The sequence below is a fragment of the Cetorhinus maximus genome, chromosome 11 (genome assembly GCF_964194155.1).
Source record: "Cetorhinus maximus chromosome 11, sCetMax3.hap1.1, whole genome shotgun sequence".
Classification (NCBI taxonomy): Eukaryota; Metazoa; Chordata; class Chondrichthyes; order Lamniformes; family Cetorhinidae; genus Cetorhinus; species Cetorhinus maximus.
The window spans coordinates 104,603,289-104,623,302 of NC_135889.1; the positions used below are offsets into that span (position 1 = coordinate 104,603,289).

General features: G+C 44.9%; 1 protein-coding gene across 1 annotated transcript in view; it reads left to right on the forward strand.

Moving 5' to 3' along the window:
- The first annotated feature begins 1,217 nt into the window (after positions 1 to 1,217).
- Positions 1,218 to 20,014, forward strand: part of lypd6 (LY6/PLAUR domain containing 6) — a 269,673-nt gene continuing 250,876 nt past the window's right edge. The window contains exon 1 of the mRNA XM_078552531.1: positions 1,218 to 1,345. The gene's annotated coding sequence lies outside the window, so the exon portion shown is untranslated. The remainder of the gene's footprint in view (positions 1,346 to 20,014) is intronic.

The window sequence follows — 20,014 nt, forward strand, 5'->3', positions numbered from 1 at the left end:
GCTAGAGGTCCCATGTTTGGAAGGACCCTTACTGAGTTGCTTTGCATCTTGTAGATGGTACATGGTGCTGCCATGGTCTGTTGGTGGTGGAAGGAGTGAATGCTGAAGGTGGTGAATGGGGTGCCCATCAAGCACTCCTGACTTTGTAGACATTGGACAGGCTTTAGGGAGTCAGGAGGTGAGTTACTCTCTGCAGAATTCCCAGCCTCTGACCTGCTCTTGTAGCCACAATATTTATATGGCTCGTCCAGTTCAGTTTCTGGTCAATGATAATCTCAGAGTGTTGACAGTGGGAGTCTCAGTGATGGTAAAGCCATTGAACATCCAGGGGCGATGGTTGGATTCTCTCTTGTTGGAGATGGTCATTGTCTGGCACTTGCATGGCACAAATCTCACTTGCCACTTATCAGCCCAATCCTGAATATTGTCCAGCTCCATATGGACATGGGCTGCTTCAGTATCTGAGGAGTTGTGAATGGTGCTGAACATTGTGTAATCATCAGTGAACTCTTCACTTCTGAACTTTATGATGGAGGGAAGATCATTGATGAAACAGTTGAAGGTGGTTGGGCCTAGGACACTACCCTGTGGAACAGGATTAGACAATTTGGTTAAGGGATAAAATATTGTACAGTGGCATGGGATTTCTTTTTCATTGCAGACATGGCCTTGTTTAGAGCAGCACTCTGACAGTACAGCACTTCCTCTGTACTATACTGTGAGCCTAGATTAATTAACCATAGTTTACAAAGGGCCACTTGAGTATTTCCATTCGAGGGTGTTAACTGGTTACATAGCTTGAGGGGCAGCACTCCTCATCAAGCAGGGGGGCAAAGCAAGGAGGCAGGCCTCCATAACTACCACAGCCAGTACGGGGATTGAATACATGCAGTTGGCATCACTCTGTACCACACTCTAGCCATCTCAGCTAACTGACCCCTGGGGTCCTCGAGTAACTCGTGCTGTTGGACTTCCTGACTGAGAGGCGAAAATCCTGCCCCTGAGCTACAGCTGGAGTTTAAAACAGAACTTAAAATGTGCTGTCATATGACAAATAGGTGAGGGTAATATAGCATACTAATTGAAATTTATTTCATTTCCAAGTTTCCAGTGTGAAGTTGAAGGCTGATAATGATGTGAATCTGTCACACTTTCCTCAGGACAGTCAGTTTTAGCTGATGTAATGCATGTTAACCCCGCCCCGAAGGGGTGGAAGGATCAGGTACCTGGTCTGTTTGGAGCCCGTGAGTAGAACAGGGAGCCCGTTCACTGCTGTCTTTTCAATTACTGTTTGGATAACATCGTCTAAAGTTTGCCATTGATTCTCGTACCACCCAGCGGACAGGTAAACAAAAAAAAACCCTCTTTTACAAAATAAAGTTTTACGTAAATTGCTGTCCACTTTATCTGTTTGCATGTACCATCCCGTGGTCTAGTGATGAGCTGTCCTTGATTTTGTTTGCTGCATGTGATTAATAATTGGAACACAATTAAATTCACGATCCTGACGGAGAGCAACAACTGTGATGTGAATCGAGACTGTGATGATCGAAGGGCGAGTCTTTAGGGATTGTAATTAAAGAAGGGATTGGACGCAGGGTTTTTGGGCTGAGTTCTGAGCGACCCACAGCGGCTGAAGGAGGCGATCAGCCCGGGAGCAGGGACCAGGCAGCCTGCTCCCTCCCGGTTTGATAGCTTCTACCCCGGACCGCTGCCCTCCATAACCGGGACTGTTTCTTCATTATCTGGGAAAAGCTTCTCTGCAGAAACTTTACCTCTCGTCTATATTTTTTTTCCATAGTTCAACTGGAATTTAAATAAATGGGTAACCTGAGCGGGTGGATAGAAAGGATTTGAGATGCATCTATAACGACTGTGTAAATCTTGTATAAGCAGCACCCCAAATATCTTCTTATTTAGTTGGCCGTTGGAGATGCATCTATACTCCTTCACATATAAGATTGTATTAAGTTTGTGAGCACAGTTCAGCCCTTAGACATAATCGCATCTCACTGCAACGTGTTAGAAGAATAAATTTGAATGCACTGTTGTGTACGCAAGAGCATCGAATATTTTAACATGCAACAGTTGGAGTGGAGCTAAATGCCCATTTAATCTATTCTTTGTTGTTTTGCTCGATGGAGAAATGTTGGCAAAGGGCAGGAGAACTGTCTGCTCATGGGATCTTTAATAAAAGTAAAATACTGAAGATACTGGAAACTGAAATAAAATCAGAAAGTGCTGGAAAGCGTAGGTCTGGCAGTAACTGTGGAGAGAGAAACAGTGTTACTGTTTCGACTCCCAATACCTTAAACTCCACTGAACCATTGGGACTGGCATATGGTGTGCCAGACTGCACTTCCAATGAGATGTCTTCACTGTGGTAGGTGTGTAGACTTTCAAATCTGTAGGCGTCGCTGTACAGTACAGGTGGAAAGTAGTTCATAAGTAGAATGCCAATGTGCCCATCCCTAATTGCCCGTGAGAAGGTGCTGGTGAGCCGCCTTCTTGAACTGTTGCAGTCTGCGTGATGTAGGTACACCCGCAGTGCTGTTAGGAAGGGAGTTCCAGGATTTTGACCCAGTGACAGCGAAGGGATGGCGATTTAGTTCCAAGTCAGAATGGTGTGTGGCTTGGAGGGGAACTTGGTGGTGTTCCTATACATCTGCTGCCCATGTCCGTCTAGGTGCTAGATGCCCCATTTTGGAAGGTGTTGTTGAAGGAGCCTTGGTGAGTTGCTGCAGTGCGTCTTGTAGGTGAGGTACACACTGTTGCTACTGTGCATCAGTGGTGGAAGGAGTCAATGTTGAAGGTAGTGGATGGGGTGCCAATCAAGTGGGCAGCTTTGTTTTGGATGGTATTGAGCATCTTGAATGCCGAAGAGTATTCCATCGTGGTGTGCTCCTGCTCTATGTGGGAAGCCGGGCATATTTCCAGTGCCCGGGGCCAGCATGTGTGTGGGAAGTGTCTCCAGCTGCAGCTCCTGGAAGCCTGGGTTTTGGAGCTGGAGCGGCAGCTGGGGACACCGTGGAGCATCCGCGAGGCGGAGAGTATCATGGATAACATGTATAGAGAGGTGGTCACACAGCAGGCTAAGAGTCCACAGGCAGGAAGGGAATGGGTGACCACCAGGCAAAGCAAGAGGACTAGGCAGACAGTGCAGGAATCTCCTGTGGCTATTCCCCTGCAAAACTTGGATACTGTTGGGGGGAATAGCCTCTCAGGGGAAGCAGCAACAGCCAAATTCGTTGCACTGTGGTTGGCTCTGCTACACAGGGGAGGAATAAAAAGTGTGGGAATGCAATAGTTATAGGGGATTCAATTGTAAGGGGAATAGATAGGCGTTTCTGTGGCTGCAATTGAGACTCCAGGATGGTATGTTGCCTCCCTGGTGCTAGGGTCAAGGATGTTTCAGAGCGGCTAGAGGACATTTTGAAGGGTAGGGTGAACAGCCAGTGGTTGTGGTACACATTGGTACAAACGACATAGGTAAAAAAAGGGGATGAGGTCCTAAAAGCAGAATATAGGGAGTTAGGAAGTAAGTTGAAAAGTAGGACCTCAAAGGTAGTGATCTCAGGATTACTACCAGTGCCATGTGCCAGTCAGAGTAGAAATAGCAGGATATATCAGATGATACGTGGCTGAAGAGATAGTGTGAAGGGGAGGGTTTCAGATTCCTGGGGCATTGGAACCGGTTCTGGGGGAGGCGGGACCAGTACAAACTGGACGGGTTACACCTGGGCAGGACCGGACCTCATGTCCTCGGGGGAACATTTGCTGGAGTGGTTGGGGAGGGTTTAAACTAAAATAGCAGGGGGATGGGAACCTATGCAGGGAGTCAGAGGAAGGGGAATCAAGGACAAGAATAAAAGACAGAAAGGGGAATAAGCAAAGTGATAGGCAGAGAAATCAAGGGCAAGAACCAAACAGGGCCTCAGTGAAAAATAGTGGGAACGGGACAAGTAATGTTAAAAAGACAACCCTTAAGGCTTTGTGCCTTAACACGAGGAGCATTCGCAATAAAATGGATGAATTAACCGTGCAAATAGATGTAAACAGGTATGATATAGTCGGGATTACGGAGACATGGCTGCAGGGTGACCAGGGATGGGAACTGAACATCCAGGGGTATTCAGTATTTAGGAAGGACAGACAAAAAGGAAAAGGCGGTGGAGTTGCATTGTTGGTTAAAGAGGAAATTAACGCAATAGTGAGGAAAGATATTAGCTCCGAAGATGTGGAATCTGTATGGGTAGAACTGAGAAACACTAAGGGGCAAAAATGTTAGTGGGGGTCGTATATAGACCCCCAAACTGTAGTGGTGATGTTGGGAATGGCATTAAACAGTAAATTAGAGACGCATGTAATAAAGGAATATCTGGAATTATGGGTGACTTTAATATGCATATAGATTGGGCAAATCAAATTAGTAACAATACTGCAGAGGAGGAATTCCTGGAGTGTATACGGGATGTTTTTCTGGACCAATACATTGAGGAACCAACGAGGGAACAGACCATCCTGGACTGGGTATTGTGTAATGAGAAAGGAATAATTGGCAATCTAGTTGTGCATCCCTTGGGGATGAACGACCATAATATGATAGAATTCTTCATCAAGATGGAGAACGACGTAGTTGATTCTGAGACTTGGGTCCTGAATCTTAATAAAGGAAACCACGATGGTATGAAGCATGAGTTGGCTATGATGGATTGGGAAACGTTACTTAAAGGGATGACTGTGGACAGGCAATGGCAAACATTCAAAGAGCGCATGGGTGAACTGCAACAATTGTTTATTCCCATCTGGCGCAAAAGTAAAATAGGAAAGGTAGCCAAACCTTGGCTTACAAGGAAAATTAGAGATAATATTAGATGCAAGGAAGAGGCATACAAATTGGCCAGAAAAAACAACAGACCTGAGGATGGTGTTTGGGAAATTGATGGGATTGAAGGCCGATAAATCCCCGTTGCCTGATAATCTACATCTCAGAGTTCTTAAGGAAGTGGCCCCAGAAATAGTGGATGCATTGGTGGTCATCTTCCAAGATTTTATAGACTCTGGAACAGTTCCTACAGATTGGAGGGTAGCTAATGTAAACCCACGATTTAAAAAGGGAGGCAGAGAGAAAACAGAGAATTATAGACCAGTCAGCCTGACGTTGGAAGTGGAGAAAATTCTCGAGTCCATTATAAAAGATTTAATAGCTAAGCACATGGAAAACAGTGGCAGAATCGGACAGAGTCAGCGTGGATTTATGAAAGGGAAATCATGCTTGACAAATCTACTGGAATTTTTTGAGGATGTAACTAGTAGAGTTGATGAGGAGGAGCCAGTGGATGTGGTTTATTTGGACTTTCAGAAGGTTTTCGACAAAGTCCCACATAAGAGATTGGCATATAAAATTAAAGCACATGGGATTGAGGGTAGTGTATTGAGATGGATAGAAAACTGGTTGGCAGACAGGAAACAAAGAGTAGGAATAAACGGGTCTTTTTCCGAATGGCAGGCAGTGACTAGCTGGATACCACAGGGATTGGTGCTGGGACCCCAGTTATTCACAATATATATTAATGATTTAGATGAGGGAATTAAATGTAATATCTCCAAATTTGCAGATGACACAAAGCTGGGTGGGAGGGTGAGCTGTGAGGAGAATGCAGAGATGCTTCAGTGTGATTTGGACAAGCTGAGTGAGTGGGCAAATGCATGGCAGATGCAGTATAATGTGGATGAATGTGAGGTTATCCATTTTGGTAGCAAAAACAGGAAGGCAGATTATTATCTGAATGACTATAAATTGAGAGAGAGGAATGTGCAATGAGACCTGGGTGTCCTTGTACACCAGTCGCTGAAGGTAAGCATGCAGGTGCAGCAGGCAGTAAAGAAGGCAAATGGTATGTTGGCCTTCATAGCCAGAGGATTTGAGTGCAGGAACAGGGATGTCTTGCTGCAATTGTACAGGGCCTTGGTGAGACCACACCAGGAATATTGTGTGCAGTTTTGGTCTCCTTATCTGAGGAAGGATGTACTTGCTATAGAGGGAGTGCAGCGAAGGTTTACCTGACTCATTCCTGGGATGGCGGGACTGACATATGAGGAGAGATTGAGTCGATTAGGATTATATTCGCTGGAGTGCAGAAGAATGAGGGGGGATCTCATAGAAACCTATAAAATTCTAACAGGACTAGACAGGGTAGATGCAGGAAGGATGTTCCCGATGGTGGGGGAGTCCAGAACCAGGGGTCACAGTCTGAGAATATAGGGTAGACCATTTAGGACTGAGATGAAGAGAAATTTCTTCACCCAGAGAGTGGTGAGCCTGTGGAATTCGTTACCACAGAAAGTAGTTGAGACTAAAACATTGTATGTTTTCAAGAAGGAGTTAGATATAGCTCTTGGGGTGAAAGGGATCAAAGGGTATGGGGAGAAAGCGGGAGCAGGCTATTGAGTTGGATGATCAGCCATGATTATAATGAAAGGCGGAGCAGGCTCGAAGGGCTGAATGGCCTTCGTCTGCTCCTAGTTTCTGTGTTTCTATGTTTCTATCATACTCCTGACTTGTGCCTTGTAGATGGTTGATAGGCTTTGGGGAGTCTGGAGGTGAATTACTCACCGCAGAATTCCTAGCCTCTGACCTGCTCTTGTAGCCATAGTATTTATATGGCTAGTCCAGTTCAGCTTCTGATCAATGGTAACTCCCAGGATGTTGATATTTGGGGATTCAGCAATGGTAATGTTACAGATTGTCAAGGGTGATAGTTAGATTCTCTTGTTGGAGGGGACCATTGCCTGGCACTTGTGTGGTGTGAATGTTATTGCCATTGATCAGCCCAAACCTGAATTTTGTCCATGTCTTGCTGCATATGGGCACGGGCTGCTTTAGTACCTGAGGAATCACAAATGGTGCTGAACATTGTGCAATCATCAGCGAACATCCCCACTTCTGACCTTATGATGGAGGGAAGGTCATTTATGAGGCAGCTGAAGATGGTTGGGCCTAGGACGCTACCCTGAGGAACTCCTGCAGTGCTGTCCTGAGACTGAGATGACTGAACTCCAACAACCACAACCATCTTCCTTTGTGCTAGGTATGACTCCAACTAGTGGTGAATTTTCCCCTGATTCTCATTGGCTTCAGTATTGGACTCCTTGATGCCACACTCGGTCAAATGTTGCCTTGATGTCGAGGGCAGTCACTCTCACCTCACCTCTTGAGTTTAGATCTTTTGTCCATATTTGAAGCAAGACTGTAATGAGGTCAGGAGCTGAGTGGCTCTGGTGGAACCCAAACTGAGTGTCAGTGAACAGGCTGTTGCTGAGTAAGTGCTGCTTGATAGCACTGTCAAGACCCCTTCCATCACTTTGCTGATCATCAAGAGTAGACTGATGGGACAGTAATTGGCTGGGCTGGATTTGTCCTGCTTTGTGTGTGCAGGACATACCTGGGCAATTTTCCACATAGCCAGGTAGATGCCAGTATTGTAGCTGTACTGGAACAGCTTGTCTAGGGGTGTGGCAAGTTCTGGAGCATGAGTCTTCAGTGCTATTGCTGGAATATTGTCAGGGCTCATAGCCTTTGCAGTATCCAGTGCTTTCAGCCATTTCTTGATATCATGTGGAGTGAAACAAATTGGCTGAACACTCGCATCTGTGATGTGGGAGAGCCCAGGAGGAGGCCGAGATGGATCAACTGAGATGGTTGCAAATGCGTCATCCTTGTCTTTTGCACTGATGTGCTAGGCACCTTTATAATTGAGAATGTAGATATTTGTGGAGCCTCCTCCCCCTGTTAGTTGTTTAATTGTACACCACAATTCATCACTGGATGTTGCAGGACTGCAGAGCTTAGATCTGATCCGTTGATTGTGGGATTGCTTAACTCTGCCTATTGCATCCTGCTTCTGCTGTTTGGCATGCAAATAGCCCTGTATTGTATCTTCAATAGGTTGACATGTCATTTTTAGGTATACCTGCTGCTGCCTTCTAGCATACCCTCTTGCACTCTTCATTGAGCCAGGCTTGATCCCCTGACTTGATGGTAGAGCGGGGGATATGCTGGGCAGATTGTGGTTGAGTACAATTCTGTGGCTGCTGTACCACGGTACCTCATGGGTGCCCAGCTTTGAGTTGCTACATCTGTTTGAAGTCTATCCCATTTAATACAGTGGTAGTGCCACACAGCACAATGGAGGGTATCCTCAATGTGAAGGCGGGACTTTGTCTCCGCAAAGATTGTGTGGTGGTCACCCTATAAATACTGTCATGAACAGCTACATCTGCAACAGGCAGATTGTTGAGAACAAGGTCAAGTAGGTTTTTCCCTCTTGTTAGTTCTCCCAACACCTGCGCAGGTCCAGTCTAGCAGCTAGGTCCTTTCAGAACTCAGCCAGCTCGGTTAGTAGTGGTGCTACTGAGCCACTCTTGGTGATGCTGGGTGTGCTAATGCAGGTTCTGGTACCTAGGTCGATACCAGGTTGTCCGTCTGGTTTCATTCCTTTTTGGCATTGTAGTGGTTTGGTACAACTGAATGGCTTGCTGGGCTATTTCAGAGGGCATTTTAGAGTCAACCCTTGTTCTCTGGTAGAACATATTTGGAAATTTAAGTGCACATAGCTCAGAATATTCTGAATGTTTTAGTTGAATGTTGGGAAAGCGTGGGCTTGTAAAATTCCTCTCTCCGGGTTGGCAAACTATTCCTCTGCGGGGGCATCAGAGCCAAGTCCCAAATCTCCCCCTGTAAACTTCTAATTTCTGTATGGCTTAATTTCACACTGGGTTGTGGGCAATGTCATTAACAAAGCAAATGCATATTTGAAATGCAGAATTATCCTGTTAACCTGTTGGTTAAAAAAAATAGTTGCTTCCTGACAGTTTAAAAATATGTATTTTAAAATAATTTTAGCCAGAATAGACCTTGGAGCAAACGTTATTACCATTAGCAGACAAACCATATATAAATCTGGTCACGTTGGAAAAAATGTTTTAATTCCATCGAATGACAAAGGATCTCGACCTTAAAGTTAACATCAAATTGCCCTTGAAGGGAGAGAATGCTAGAAAAAGGATTGAAATGGCCATAGCATGTCATGGTGAGTCTTACCGTGTGCTAATGCCCAGTTAAATCAGTGCATTCAATTAACAAGTATACTAATGGAAACTATTAGTTCCATACAGTGTCACAAAATGGAGAGATGAAGTGTTGGCGGATTATTTTCCATAAATTACCATCTCCCGAGTGATGTCTGGCTGCATTACTGATGAGTGTAGCAGTCAAGAGTGATTTATTTGATGTGATTCACGTTGATCTGATGAACTTATTTCACACACAGCTTGGATTTTTGTTCCCCCCCCCCCTGCCCCCCGGCTGTTATTAATTATTCATGAGCTCAAAAAGTAGAGTGGGTTATCACATCCCATTGCTGCTCCAGGTTGGTGCACTACAGAGTGTTGAGCTGCAGGCTTTAGTCAAACATTCACTGTATGTCAAGGACCTGACCTTGCTGTTGAGATACACCTACATAGCTATGGCTTCCATTTTGAAAGAGTTCATAGCTAAGCTAAGTCCCACTACCTGCACCAAGTTGTCTTCTTCTTGGGCAGTTCCTTGGGGTGATATGTCTCCACTCGGGTGCAATGGGTCCTGAGAAAGTTGGCCATTAGACTTATCAATCTGGGGGCTCAGCCACATGTGGGGAAGGTGGCACTTGCAGGGTTGGGCAGATGAGGTGTTTGTGCACTCTGAGTGCTCCCGATGATGTCTTTCAATGCGTTTGCTGCCTTCCCAAATAAACTGTTGGCCACAAGACAGGGACTCCCATGAGTCTTCAGGGATGCTTTGCAGACATCCCAAAAGCATTTCTGCTGTCCTTTTGAGAGCCTTCTGCCGTGACTGAGTTCTGAGTAGAACAGTTGCTTCAGGAGTCCGGTGTCAAGCATATGAACAACATGTCCTATCCAGCAGAGCTGGTTTTCAGTGATTAACACCAGGATGCTGGGTGTATTGTTTTGGGAGAGGATGCTGCTGTTGGAGCACCTTTCTTGTGACCAGATTTGGAGGACTTTGCACTGAGGGACTTCTCAGTGTTTTGAGCTGCCTGCTATAGGTTGTCCAAATCTCTGAAGAATGTAGGAGCATGGTGATCACTGCTGCCTGGTAAACCATGACCTTAGTTTTGACTCTGAGATCCTGGCCGTCAAAGGCTGAACTGGCAACTCATGGCTGGATGTGGCAGGACTGCAGAACTTAGATTTGATCCACTGATTGTGGGATTGCTTAGCTCTGCCTTATTAGATTTTGCTTCTGTTGTTTGGCATGCAATAGTCCTGTGTTATGGAGGCAGTGATGAATTTTGTCATCTGCTTTCATTGAGAGGAGGCTCCCATGATATGGAGACTGGTCCACATTTTCCAGGACCTCACTGTTTATTAATCCATAGAAGGAGTTGTTCTGTTGTGGGAGCTGGTTGGCAGAGAACCTTAGTTTTTTAGGTGTTTAGTGGGAAAGCCCATTTTCTCTCATGATTCAGAGAAGGAGATGACAATGACCTGGAGCTCGTTTTCTGATTGAGTGTACATGCAAGTGTCATCTGCGGAATGAAGCTTAATGACTGAGGCTGGAGTGATTTGGTTTTTTGCACCAAGTGAGTGTATGATGAACAATTAAAGCTTTAAGCGCACAGGAGCTTACATCATACCCTTTTGCTAAGACTTCATAACCTTGAGCAAAGGAAAGCTCACGTTAAGTGATAATAACAAAGGTTCTTTTTTAAAAATATTGGTATTGTGTGAAATCTTATTTCTAACAGTGGCCAGAAAATTGCCATCAATGGTCTTTCTTCCTACTCCTGCCCTGTTACCTCTAATGTTCTCCAATCCTTGGTCCTCTCTATTTCTCATCTACATGCTTCCCCTTGGCGACAACATCCAAAAATACAGCATCAATTTCCACATATACACTGACAACCCATCTCTACCTCACCATCTGTCCCAACTCTGCCACACTGCCATAATAATTGTATATTATTAGATTGCTCATCTGACATCCAGTAGTGGATGAGCGGGAATTTCCCTTCACTGAAATATTGGAAAGACCGAAGTCATTGCCTTCAGTTTCTGCCAGAAACTCTGCTCCCTCGCCAGCATTTCCACCCTTTTCACTGGGAACTTCTCTGAGGCTGAAAGAAACTGTTGGCCTAGGTGTCATATTTGACTCTGACATGAGCTGTCAACCACATATCCACACCATCACCAAGACCGCCTATTTCCACCTCCACATCATCGCCTGCCTCTGCTCCACCTCAGCTCTTCTGCTGAAACCCTCATTCATGCCTTTGTTACCTCTAGCCCCGACTATCCTAATGTACTCCTGGCTGGTCTCCCCCATTCTATCACCTGTAAGCTTGAAGTCATCCAAAACTCTGCTGTCTGTGTTTTAATTCACGCCAGATGCTGTTCACCAATCACTCCTGTGCCCACTGCCGGTTAAACAAGGCCTCAATTTTAAAATTTTTATCCTTGTTTTGAAATCCCTCCATGGCCTGATCTCTCCCTACCTTTGTAATCTGCTTCAGCTCCCCAACCCTTTGATATATCTGCGCCTCCCTGATTCTGGCCTCTTGAGCTTCCCTGCTTTTAATCACTCCATCTTTGGTAGCCATGCCTTAAGTTGCCAAGGTCCTAAGCTCAAACATTCTCTCCCTAAACCTGTCTGCCCCCCTACCTCACTTTCCCCCTTTAAGACATTAAAACCTACCTCTCTAACCAAGCTTATGGTCACCTACCGTAATATCACCTTATGTGGCTTGGTGTCATATTTTGTTTTATAATTCCTCTGAATCACCTTAGGACATTTTATTAAATTAAAGGGGCTATATAAATCCAAGTTATTGTTGGTGTAGACATTTGGAACTCTACTTTGCAAATGACAAGCGATGCTAGGTCAATTGTTAGCTTTAAAACTGAGGCAGATAGATTTTTGTTACCAAAGGTATTGAAGGATATGGGACAAAGGTGGACATGCGGAGTTTGGTGGTAGACACGCTGTAATCTAATTGAATGACGGAAAGGATTGAAGGACTAAACAGCCTATTCCTGTTTCTATGTTCTTATAATCCTTGGCAGTTTTTATTTTGAATAAAATATTTATTCATTCGATGTGGCCAAAGCTCCCAGACCAAATTTATTTTTCATGCTTTGAGATGATGATAATGGGCCTTTCCGAACCACTTTGGACAATGGTACGAGATGGAAACTTTCCGAAGTTTGAATCAGTAATGATGAAGGAACAGCGACGTCTGTGTAAGTCAGGATACCGTGTGCTTTGTGACAATGGCGTTCCTATGATATCGTTGCTTTTGGCTTTTTTGGTGGTAGAGGCTATGGGAATGAGAGGTGCTCTTGAAGCAATCTTGGCGAGTTGCTGCAGTACATCCTGCAGATTGTACATACAGCACCCGTGGGGGTGAAGACAGGTTTTGAATCCAGCGGCGGGGGTGCCAATGAACTGAACTGTTTTCTCTGGATTGTGTTGGATTTCTTGACAGTTGTTGCCACTGTCCTTGTCCAACCAAGTGGCGAGAAGTACATCACTCTCGACTTGAGCCTTGTAGATGGTGGAAATGCTCTGAGGGATTAGCTACTTGCTCATTGCTGAATAGTCATACTCTGCCCTGCTCTTGCAGCTATGGTTGATCCAAGTAAGCTTTCGGTCAGTGGCGCCCCCCTCTACCCCACTGCCCGAGGTGCATGGGGCTCAATAATGGTGGTGTCATTGTGAGTTGTGAGAGGTGGTTTGGCTTTCTCTTGTTACAGCTAGTCATTGCCTAGCATTTATATAAAATAAGTATTCCCCACCGCTTGTCAACACATGACTGAATGTTAACCAATGCCTATTGTAGGCCAGTGTTACAAATTTTATTGCCTTAAACGTTTTCGTGAGTATATTTGTGCCAGTTATTCCTGTCTTGAGAGTCTCATGTGTAGGATATGCCTACACTACCCAGTGTATAACAATGCGACAGCATTATCCAAGTCAACAACAATTGCAGCCACTTGTGATCAGAACTGGAGATTCATGTCTTTTGCCGGTGTCTCTCTCCAGTCTTTTGGAAGAGAATACTTGGTAAGACGAGGTTAGATATAATCATTCAGCTGCTTTGTTTCACAGCAAGCAACTGTTTGCCTCTATGCTTATGATTGGGTTTACTTAATTTAATCAGTACAACTTCTCTGTAATAATATAAAACAATGAAGATGTTGCATTTTACCGCAACAGTGGGTCATCTTGCATGATTTAAGCAAAATGACTGCAATTGGTAACCTACATCTTTTAGCCTGGCTAAAACCCGACTTTGCAGCTTTTTACTTAAAAATTAGAGTGCACCTCTGCCTCTGTATTTATTTCGATGTTCACAATCTGAGAGGAGGGCAGACACCAGCCAGCTCCTAGCAAACGCCTGAGACCAGGGAGGTCCCAACACATTCGGTGTGAAGGGCATATCAATTACCAAAACAGGCTAATGAATTGCTTATTGTTTATAGACTTTGAGGGAAAAACTTCAATGTCCAACTTATTTGCATTTTAAACATCTTTCGTCTCTCTCTGTGCTTTTTAAAAAACTTAGTCAATTACACTTTTATTTAAGATCCAAACCTTAAAAGTAAGTTATTTCAGCACGCTGCTCCCCACCGCCCCTCCATCTCTTTCTGCAGAAAATTGATCAACAAATACAAAAACACTACAGTTGGTATTGTTTGCTTTATTAATGAAGGAATTGTGAAGGTAGCTGAACACTCCAGAATTAGGAATTGTCAGTGGGCCACTGCACCTTAGACACTATAATACAGTGAAGGTCATTGATGAAGCAGCTAAAGATGGCTGGTTAAGGATGCTGACGAGCTCATACAATAACACTTTGTAGTTATGATGATCGTCCTCTAACTGTGACCTTTTTCAGATATTATATATGTGTGCAAGTCTTTCTATTCTTTCTCAGTCTTTCTGTCCATTTTTGTTTCCTCTATCCCTTCTCTTTTCTTCCTAAGCAGAACAGCTTTCGTCAAAGTCACTAAAGACATCCTATGTGACTGGGACAATGGTAAACTATCCCTCTTCATCCTTCTTGATTTGTTTGAAGCCTTTGACCACACCATTGTCCTCCAACATCTCTCCATTGTCATCCAGCTGTGGGCACTGCACTTAGCTGGTTCCATTCTTATCCATCTAATTAAAGCCAGTGTATTACTTGCAATGGTTTCTCTTCCTGCTTCCACATCATTACCTCTAGTGTCCCCCAAGGTTCTATCCTTGGTTCCCTCCTATTTTTCATCTACATGCTGAATTCATTGGCAACATCATCTGAAAGCACAGCTTTCATATGCACCCAGTTCCACCTCGCCATCATCTCTTCGATTTCTCCACTGTTACTAAATTGTCAGACTGCTTAACCAGTATCCAGTACTGTAGAGCACAAATTTCCTTCAATTAAATATTGGGAAGAGTGAAGCCTTTGTATTTGGCCCGTGCTCCAAACTCCCTTGCTAGTGACTCCATTGCTCTCCCTGGCAACTGTTTGGGATTAAACCAGTCTGTTCACAACCTTGATGTCTTATTTTACCTCAAGTTGACCTTCCGACCACATATTTGCACTATCACCAAGACTGCCCATTTCCGTCTCCATAACTTTATTTTTTTTTCCGTCTCTGCTCATCTGCTGAAACCCTCAATAATGCCTTTGCTACCTTTAGAATTGACTATATTCCAATGCACTCTTGGCTGGTTTCCCACATTCTACTTTCTGCAAACTTGAGGTCATTCAAAATGCTCCTTCCCATGTCTTAACTCACACTTATCACCCCTATGCTGGCTGGCCCACATTGGCTTCCAATCAGGCAACATCTTGATTTTAAAAATTGCCATCCTTGTTTTCAAATTCTCCTGTGGCTTTGCCCCTCTCTCTCTCTGTAGTCTCCTCCAAACCCACAACCCTTTGACTATCTGTGCTCACCTAATACTGGCCTCTTGAGCATCCCTGATTTAATTGCTCCACCATTGGTGGCCGTGCCTTCAGTTGCTTAGGCCCTAAACTCCAGAATTCACTCCCTACACGTCTCCTCTAGTTCATTTTCCTCCTTTAAGACACTCTTTAAAACCTGCCTCTTTGACCAAGCCTTTGGTCATCTGACATATTTCCTCATGTGGCTCTGTCATATTCTGTTTATAATGCTCATGCGAAGAGCCTTGGGATGTTTTATTATGTTAAAGCTGCCATAAGACCATAAGACATAGGAGCAGAAATTAGGCCATTCGGCCCATCGAGTCTGCTCCGCCATTCAATCACGGCTGATAAGTTTCTCAACCCCATTCTCCCGCCTTCTCCCCGTAACCTTTGATCCCCTTACCAATCAAGAACTTATCTATCTCAGTCTTAAATACACCCAATTGCTATATAAATATAAGTTGTTGTTTCTTTCTTGTGTGTGGCAACAACAGCAGCATGGAATAGTGTGCATTTATATAACAACTTTATTATAGGAAAACACCCCAATACGCTTCACAGAGATGTAGGCCGGGATTTTCCGTGCCTGCCAGCCTTGGGCATGTTTGGTGGCGCGAGTGGACAATATGGCGAGAAGGCCAAAAATCAGTTTCATGACGTTGTGAAACCAGTTTGTGATCGTCCACTCTGATGGCGGGCCACGTTCCCTGCCATTGGACATCGTGAACCTCATTGTAACACATCAGCATATCATTATAAGGCCAGTCCGCCAGACCCATCCTCCCCTCACTGGATTATCCACCCACGTTGGTGGGAAAACACACCGACATGTTTCACAACAGCACATATAAGGTGTGCACTTAGCAGGCTGCACTTCACTCAGGACTTCAAGGTTTGTTTGCCTGCCTTACTTAGGTCAGCACTTGCCATCATCAGCGCCAGGCTTCACAGACAGCACCACATCACTTTTAGCGGGGCTCACGGGTAGGTGGTAGGTCCCTACCTACCAGATCAGCCATATGTGGGTGGCTTTTCAATGGTGTCAGGGCAAGGTCTTGCTTGACGAAGGGGGAGAAGTGGCCTCAGGCAAGGGAAGAAGCTGCAGGATGAGAGCTGTACTGGGGAAGTGGGGTATCCAAGGGTATGCATGCGGGCACATGTTGATCTGTGCAAGTGGCCTCAAGATGGTGAGGGCTGAGGAGGCAGTCTCCAGAGGAGATGAAGCCAGATGGACATGTGAGGGTATGTGTGTGAGAATGGGTGGTGATGTCGCTTGAGCTGGCAGTGAGTGATAGGCCAGTGAATGTGTGATGGCCTTGAGTGTGTGAGTTTAGAGTGATAAGATTGTTGCCATGGAGGCACAGAGGCATTTAAACATACAGATGAGAATTTAAATTTGAGCTGCTGAATACTTGGATCAGTCTGAGACAATGGTTGGGGAGGGATCGAAATCGATGGGAAGATGACAGAGTTTATGGTAGGGGCTGAGAACGATAGTTTCAGCTTTTCCAATGCTAAACTGGAAGAAATGGCTGCTCATTCAGGATTGGATGTTGGACAAGTTGTGTGACAATACAGAGGTAGTGAAGGTGATTGAGGGGTAGAGTTATTGTTGTGAACATATATGTGGAAACTAATATCACATCTGCAGTTGATTCCACCAAGGACCAGCATACAAATGAGGAAGAGGAACGGGCTGAAGGATATTCTGTTGTGCAGTTAGGTGGGACTGCACTCACCTGGTTCCATTCTAAAGTATCAAATTGTAATCTGTAGGGGTTCCCCCTTTTCCCTCAGAGGCCCTTCCCACACTCAAGTTTGTGACACCAGACTCACAAGTGTATGGCTTGAACAGAATGGCCAGCGAGACAAGTTTCTTCTGATAATTCACAATTGCTTTATTGAATCATCCACAACCCCACAGTACAAAACCCAAAATTTAAAACAACCTATTCCCAGTACCCGACACAAAGTCATCATGACCCGGTTAAACCTTACAAGAACACAGGCAAAACACCACGTCCTGTCCCGAAACCTTAAGAAAAAAAAACCCCTCAGACCAATATCACTACGATGTGGCTGAAACTTACAATCCCCAACACGGCTGGTCTGTCCGGTGTTGACTGTTGGCCTGAGTCAAGGTGAACAAACTTGACCCTTCTTCCAACTACAGTCCAGATGCTCAGATCTGCTCTGTTTTATTAATAATTTAAATCAGACATGTCAAAACATATGTCCTTTTGTTCCAATGTTCATTTAGTTGATTCCACGCAAAATCCAGGCAAATGTCATCAGCTCCTGGTGGCTGAAACAATACAGAGTTTGCCATGGAAGGTGTATCCAGCCGAATATTATCAGTTTCATTGTATGAGCAATTCTCCTGTTTGAGGTAGCACAGTAACAGCACCTGGCTCCAAAGTTGTAAGAGTTTGAATGGCCCTATTCCAGCCTTAATGTCTGTGGTGGTTGAATAATTCCTTGAGTGTATGTATTGACGATATGTCTTTTGTGCCATTGTATTGGGTAATCAGACTTCTTGATTGCGCTAGCCAATGTCCAAACCCTTTTAATGAGTCACTATGTTTTCACTAAATGTCCAAATTAACCCCTTGCTGCCCAGCCCTGTATGACTGACTGCAGCTTACCTTTTTGAAATTTATACTTCTAATCATGAGGTCAAAAAATGCCCATGGGTTTGAAATTATGTTCCCTAAATTTCCCAGTTGGAGAGGATTTTGATCCTACAAATTAGAGAATCACCTGCAAAGGCGTCTCTTCACATTCCCCCACTGTTGCTTCTGCTGTTACCCAAGCCCGGTCTAAGAAAGAATAATAAAATACACTCTGACTTTCACAAGCACAGACACTTGAAGTTCTCTCTCTCTCACACACACACACACACACACACACAGACAGACAGACAGACAGACAGACAGACAGACACACACACAAACACTCACACACACACACACACACACAAACACTCTCACACACACTCTCTCACACATACACACACACTCTCACACACACACACTCACACACACTCACACACACACACACACACACACTGACACTCACACACACACACACATACACACACACGCATATTGTGTAATGAGGAAGGATAGATTAATCGAATTAGGGTGCAGAGAAAGAAAAAGGTAAAGGGCTCTTAGTTTGATGACTTGATTGACTCAGGGTGAATTTGGTGGTCCTGCTGTTTCCCTTGTGGATGCGGTTTAAAGATAGCCGGCTGATTTGGAGACAGTGGCACAGGGTTGATTTCCTTCAAGAAGCCTCTGCCCATAGCAGGGGCATTGCTGGGTGGTCATAGTCAGCTTGCAAAGTGGGTTGGAGAGAGAAGTAGGAAGGACGGACCCCCCCCCCCCCCCCCCCCCCCACTCGGGTCTTCACTGGTTAGTGTCTCCTGTTCTGCTTGACCTCTTACTACAGGGGAAGCAGAAACTTAGGGCAGAATTTTCTGCTCATTGGGAGGCGGGCGTGGGAGTAGCCAGCGCGCCCACCGGCAATTAAGGCCATTAAGGATCTAATTGAATTAAATTTTTCGCTGCCCATCCAACCTTATGGTTGGCAGCCAGGTGAAAAGGCCAAGCGGGCTTTGGAATCTTGTGAAACCTCATCCACGGGCGGGATGAGGTTTCAATCCGTCATTTAAAAAAAATTTTTTAAAACTAATTCCTAACGTGTCCCTGCTCATGAGGGGACATGTTTTTAACATTTTAAAATTCTTTCTTCTTTATTTTCCAAAATCTTCCTCTACCCGAGGCAGCTCTGTGCCTCAGGGAGCTTTACCTGTGCACACTCGCACGCATCCGTGAACTTGCACGCTCGCCCTCCTCCCCCGCCCCACAGGCAGCGCTAAACGCTGCATCGCACGTTTCACACTGGGTGGGCCCTGATCACAGGCAGTGGTTGGCTTCCAAACCCCCAACACCGCCCCCCTCTGCCAAGCCTGCCCGATGAGGGAAAAATTGTGGCCTTAAGCACATACACAAGGTGGGCCTGTTGCATGACTGTCACCCAGTGATTCAAACAGGGTCGTGACTGGGGCATCCCGCCTTGTAACTTAATCAATTCATGTCTGGGAACCCCCTCTCTCAGCAAGGGTACCATTGTCCAAGCAATTCGGTTTAACGGTTCATCTCCATCAGTTGAATACCTCAGGTGATTGCCTTGGTGCTTTGTTAGTGGGAGCAGGATATGTGGTTCACTTGTATTCCCCTGGTCATTGTTCTTGATGGGTCTTCATAGCATCTCCCTCTCAATGTATTGGAATGTGGAATGCACAGTGATGCAAATTGGGTAGCCATCTTTGGCCGTGAGCCAAGTCACAGTTTAGCCTCTGTTTTAAAAAGTTCAATTCAGTTTCCAGCCAATGGATTGGAAATCATTATTTGGAATAAAGCATGTTTTTGTGACAGTACCTCCACCACTAAGGCCTTCAGCACTGCATCCATAAGCTAGGAGCCCTCTCTCTTCCCTGGTGTTATATTTGGGAAGTTCCGGCATGTGACCAGTGTCAAAACAGTCAACTGGGCCTTCTGTTATGTTGTTACATTATTTCAAAATGATTTAGAAACTATATTGTCATGCACATGTACACATGTATATCCAGGATGCCAAGTCACTGACTACTGCACTACAGTCTGCGTAGCAAGCCAACATTGTATCATTCTGTCAGACACATGGAGAGATGTGAGAAAATATGCTTGATGTAAGCTCCAATATATGCCTTAAAAATAAGTGTGATTATTTCAGACTTGGGAGACTCAAGGCATAACAGTTTCCTTCTGCTTTAAGTAGTTCCTCTTTAAAATGGGCAGACTGCCTTTAAGAGCAGCAGGCTGGCCACACTAGTTGCTATCAGCGCGTGCTGCTTGGATCTCTGCTGAGCAATCAGGTAGCCACAGCAGCATGGGTTCTGCTTAGACCAACACTACAATCAGGTAATGTTTGCTTGCTGCCTGCATAAACATCAATGTAAAGTGCAACCC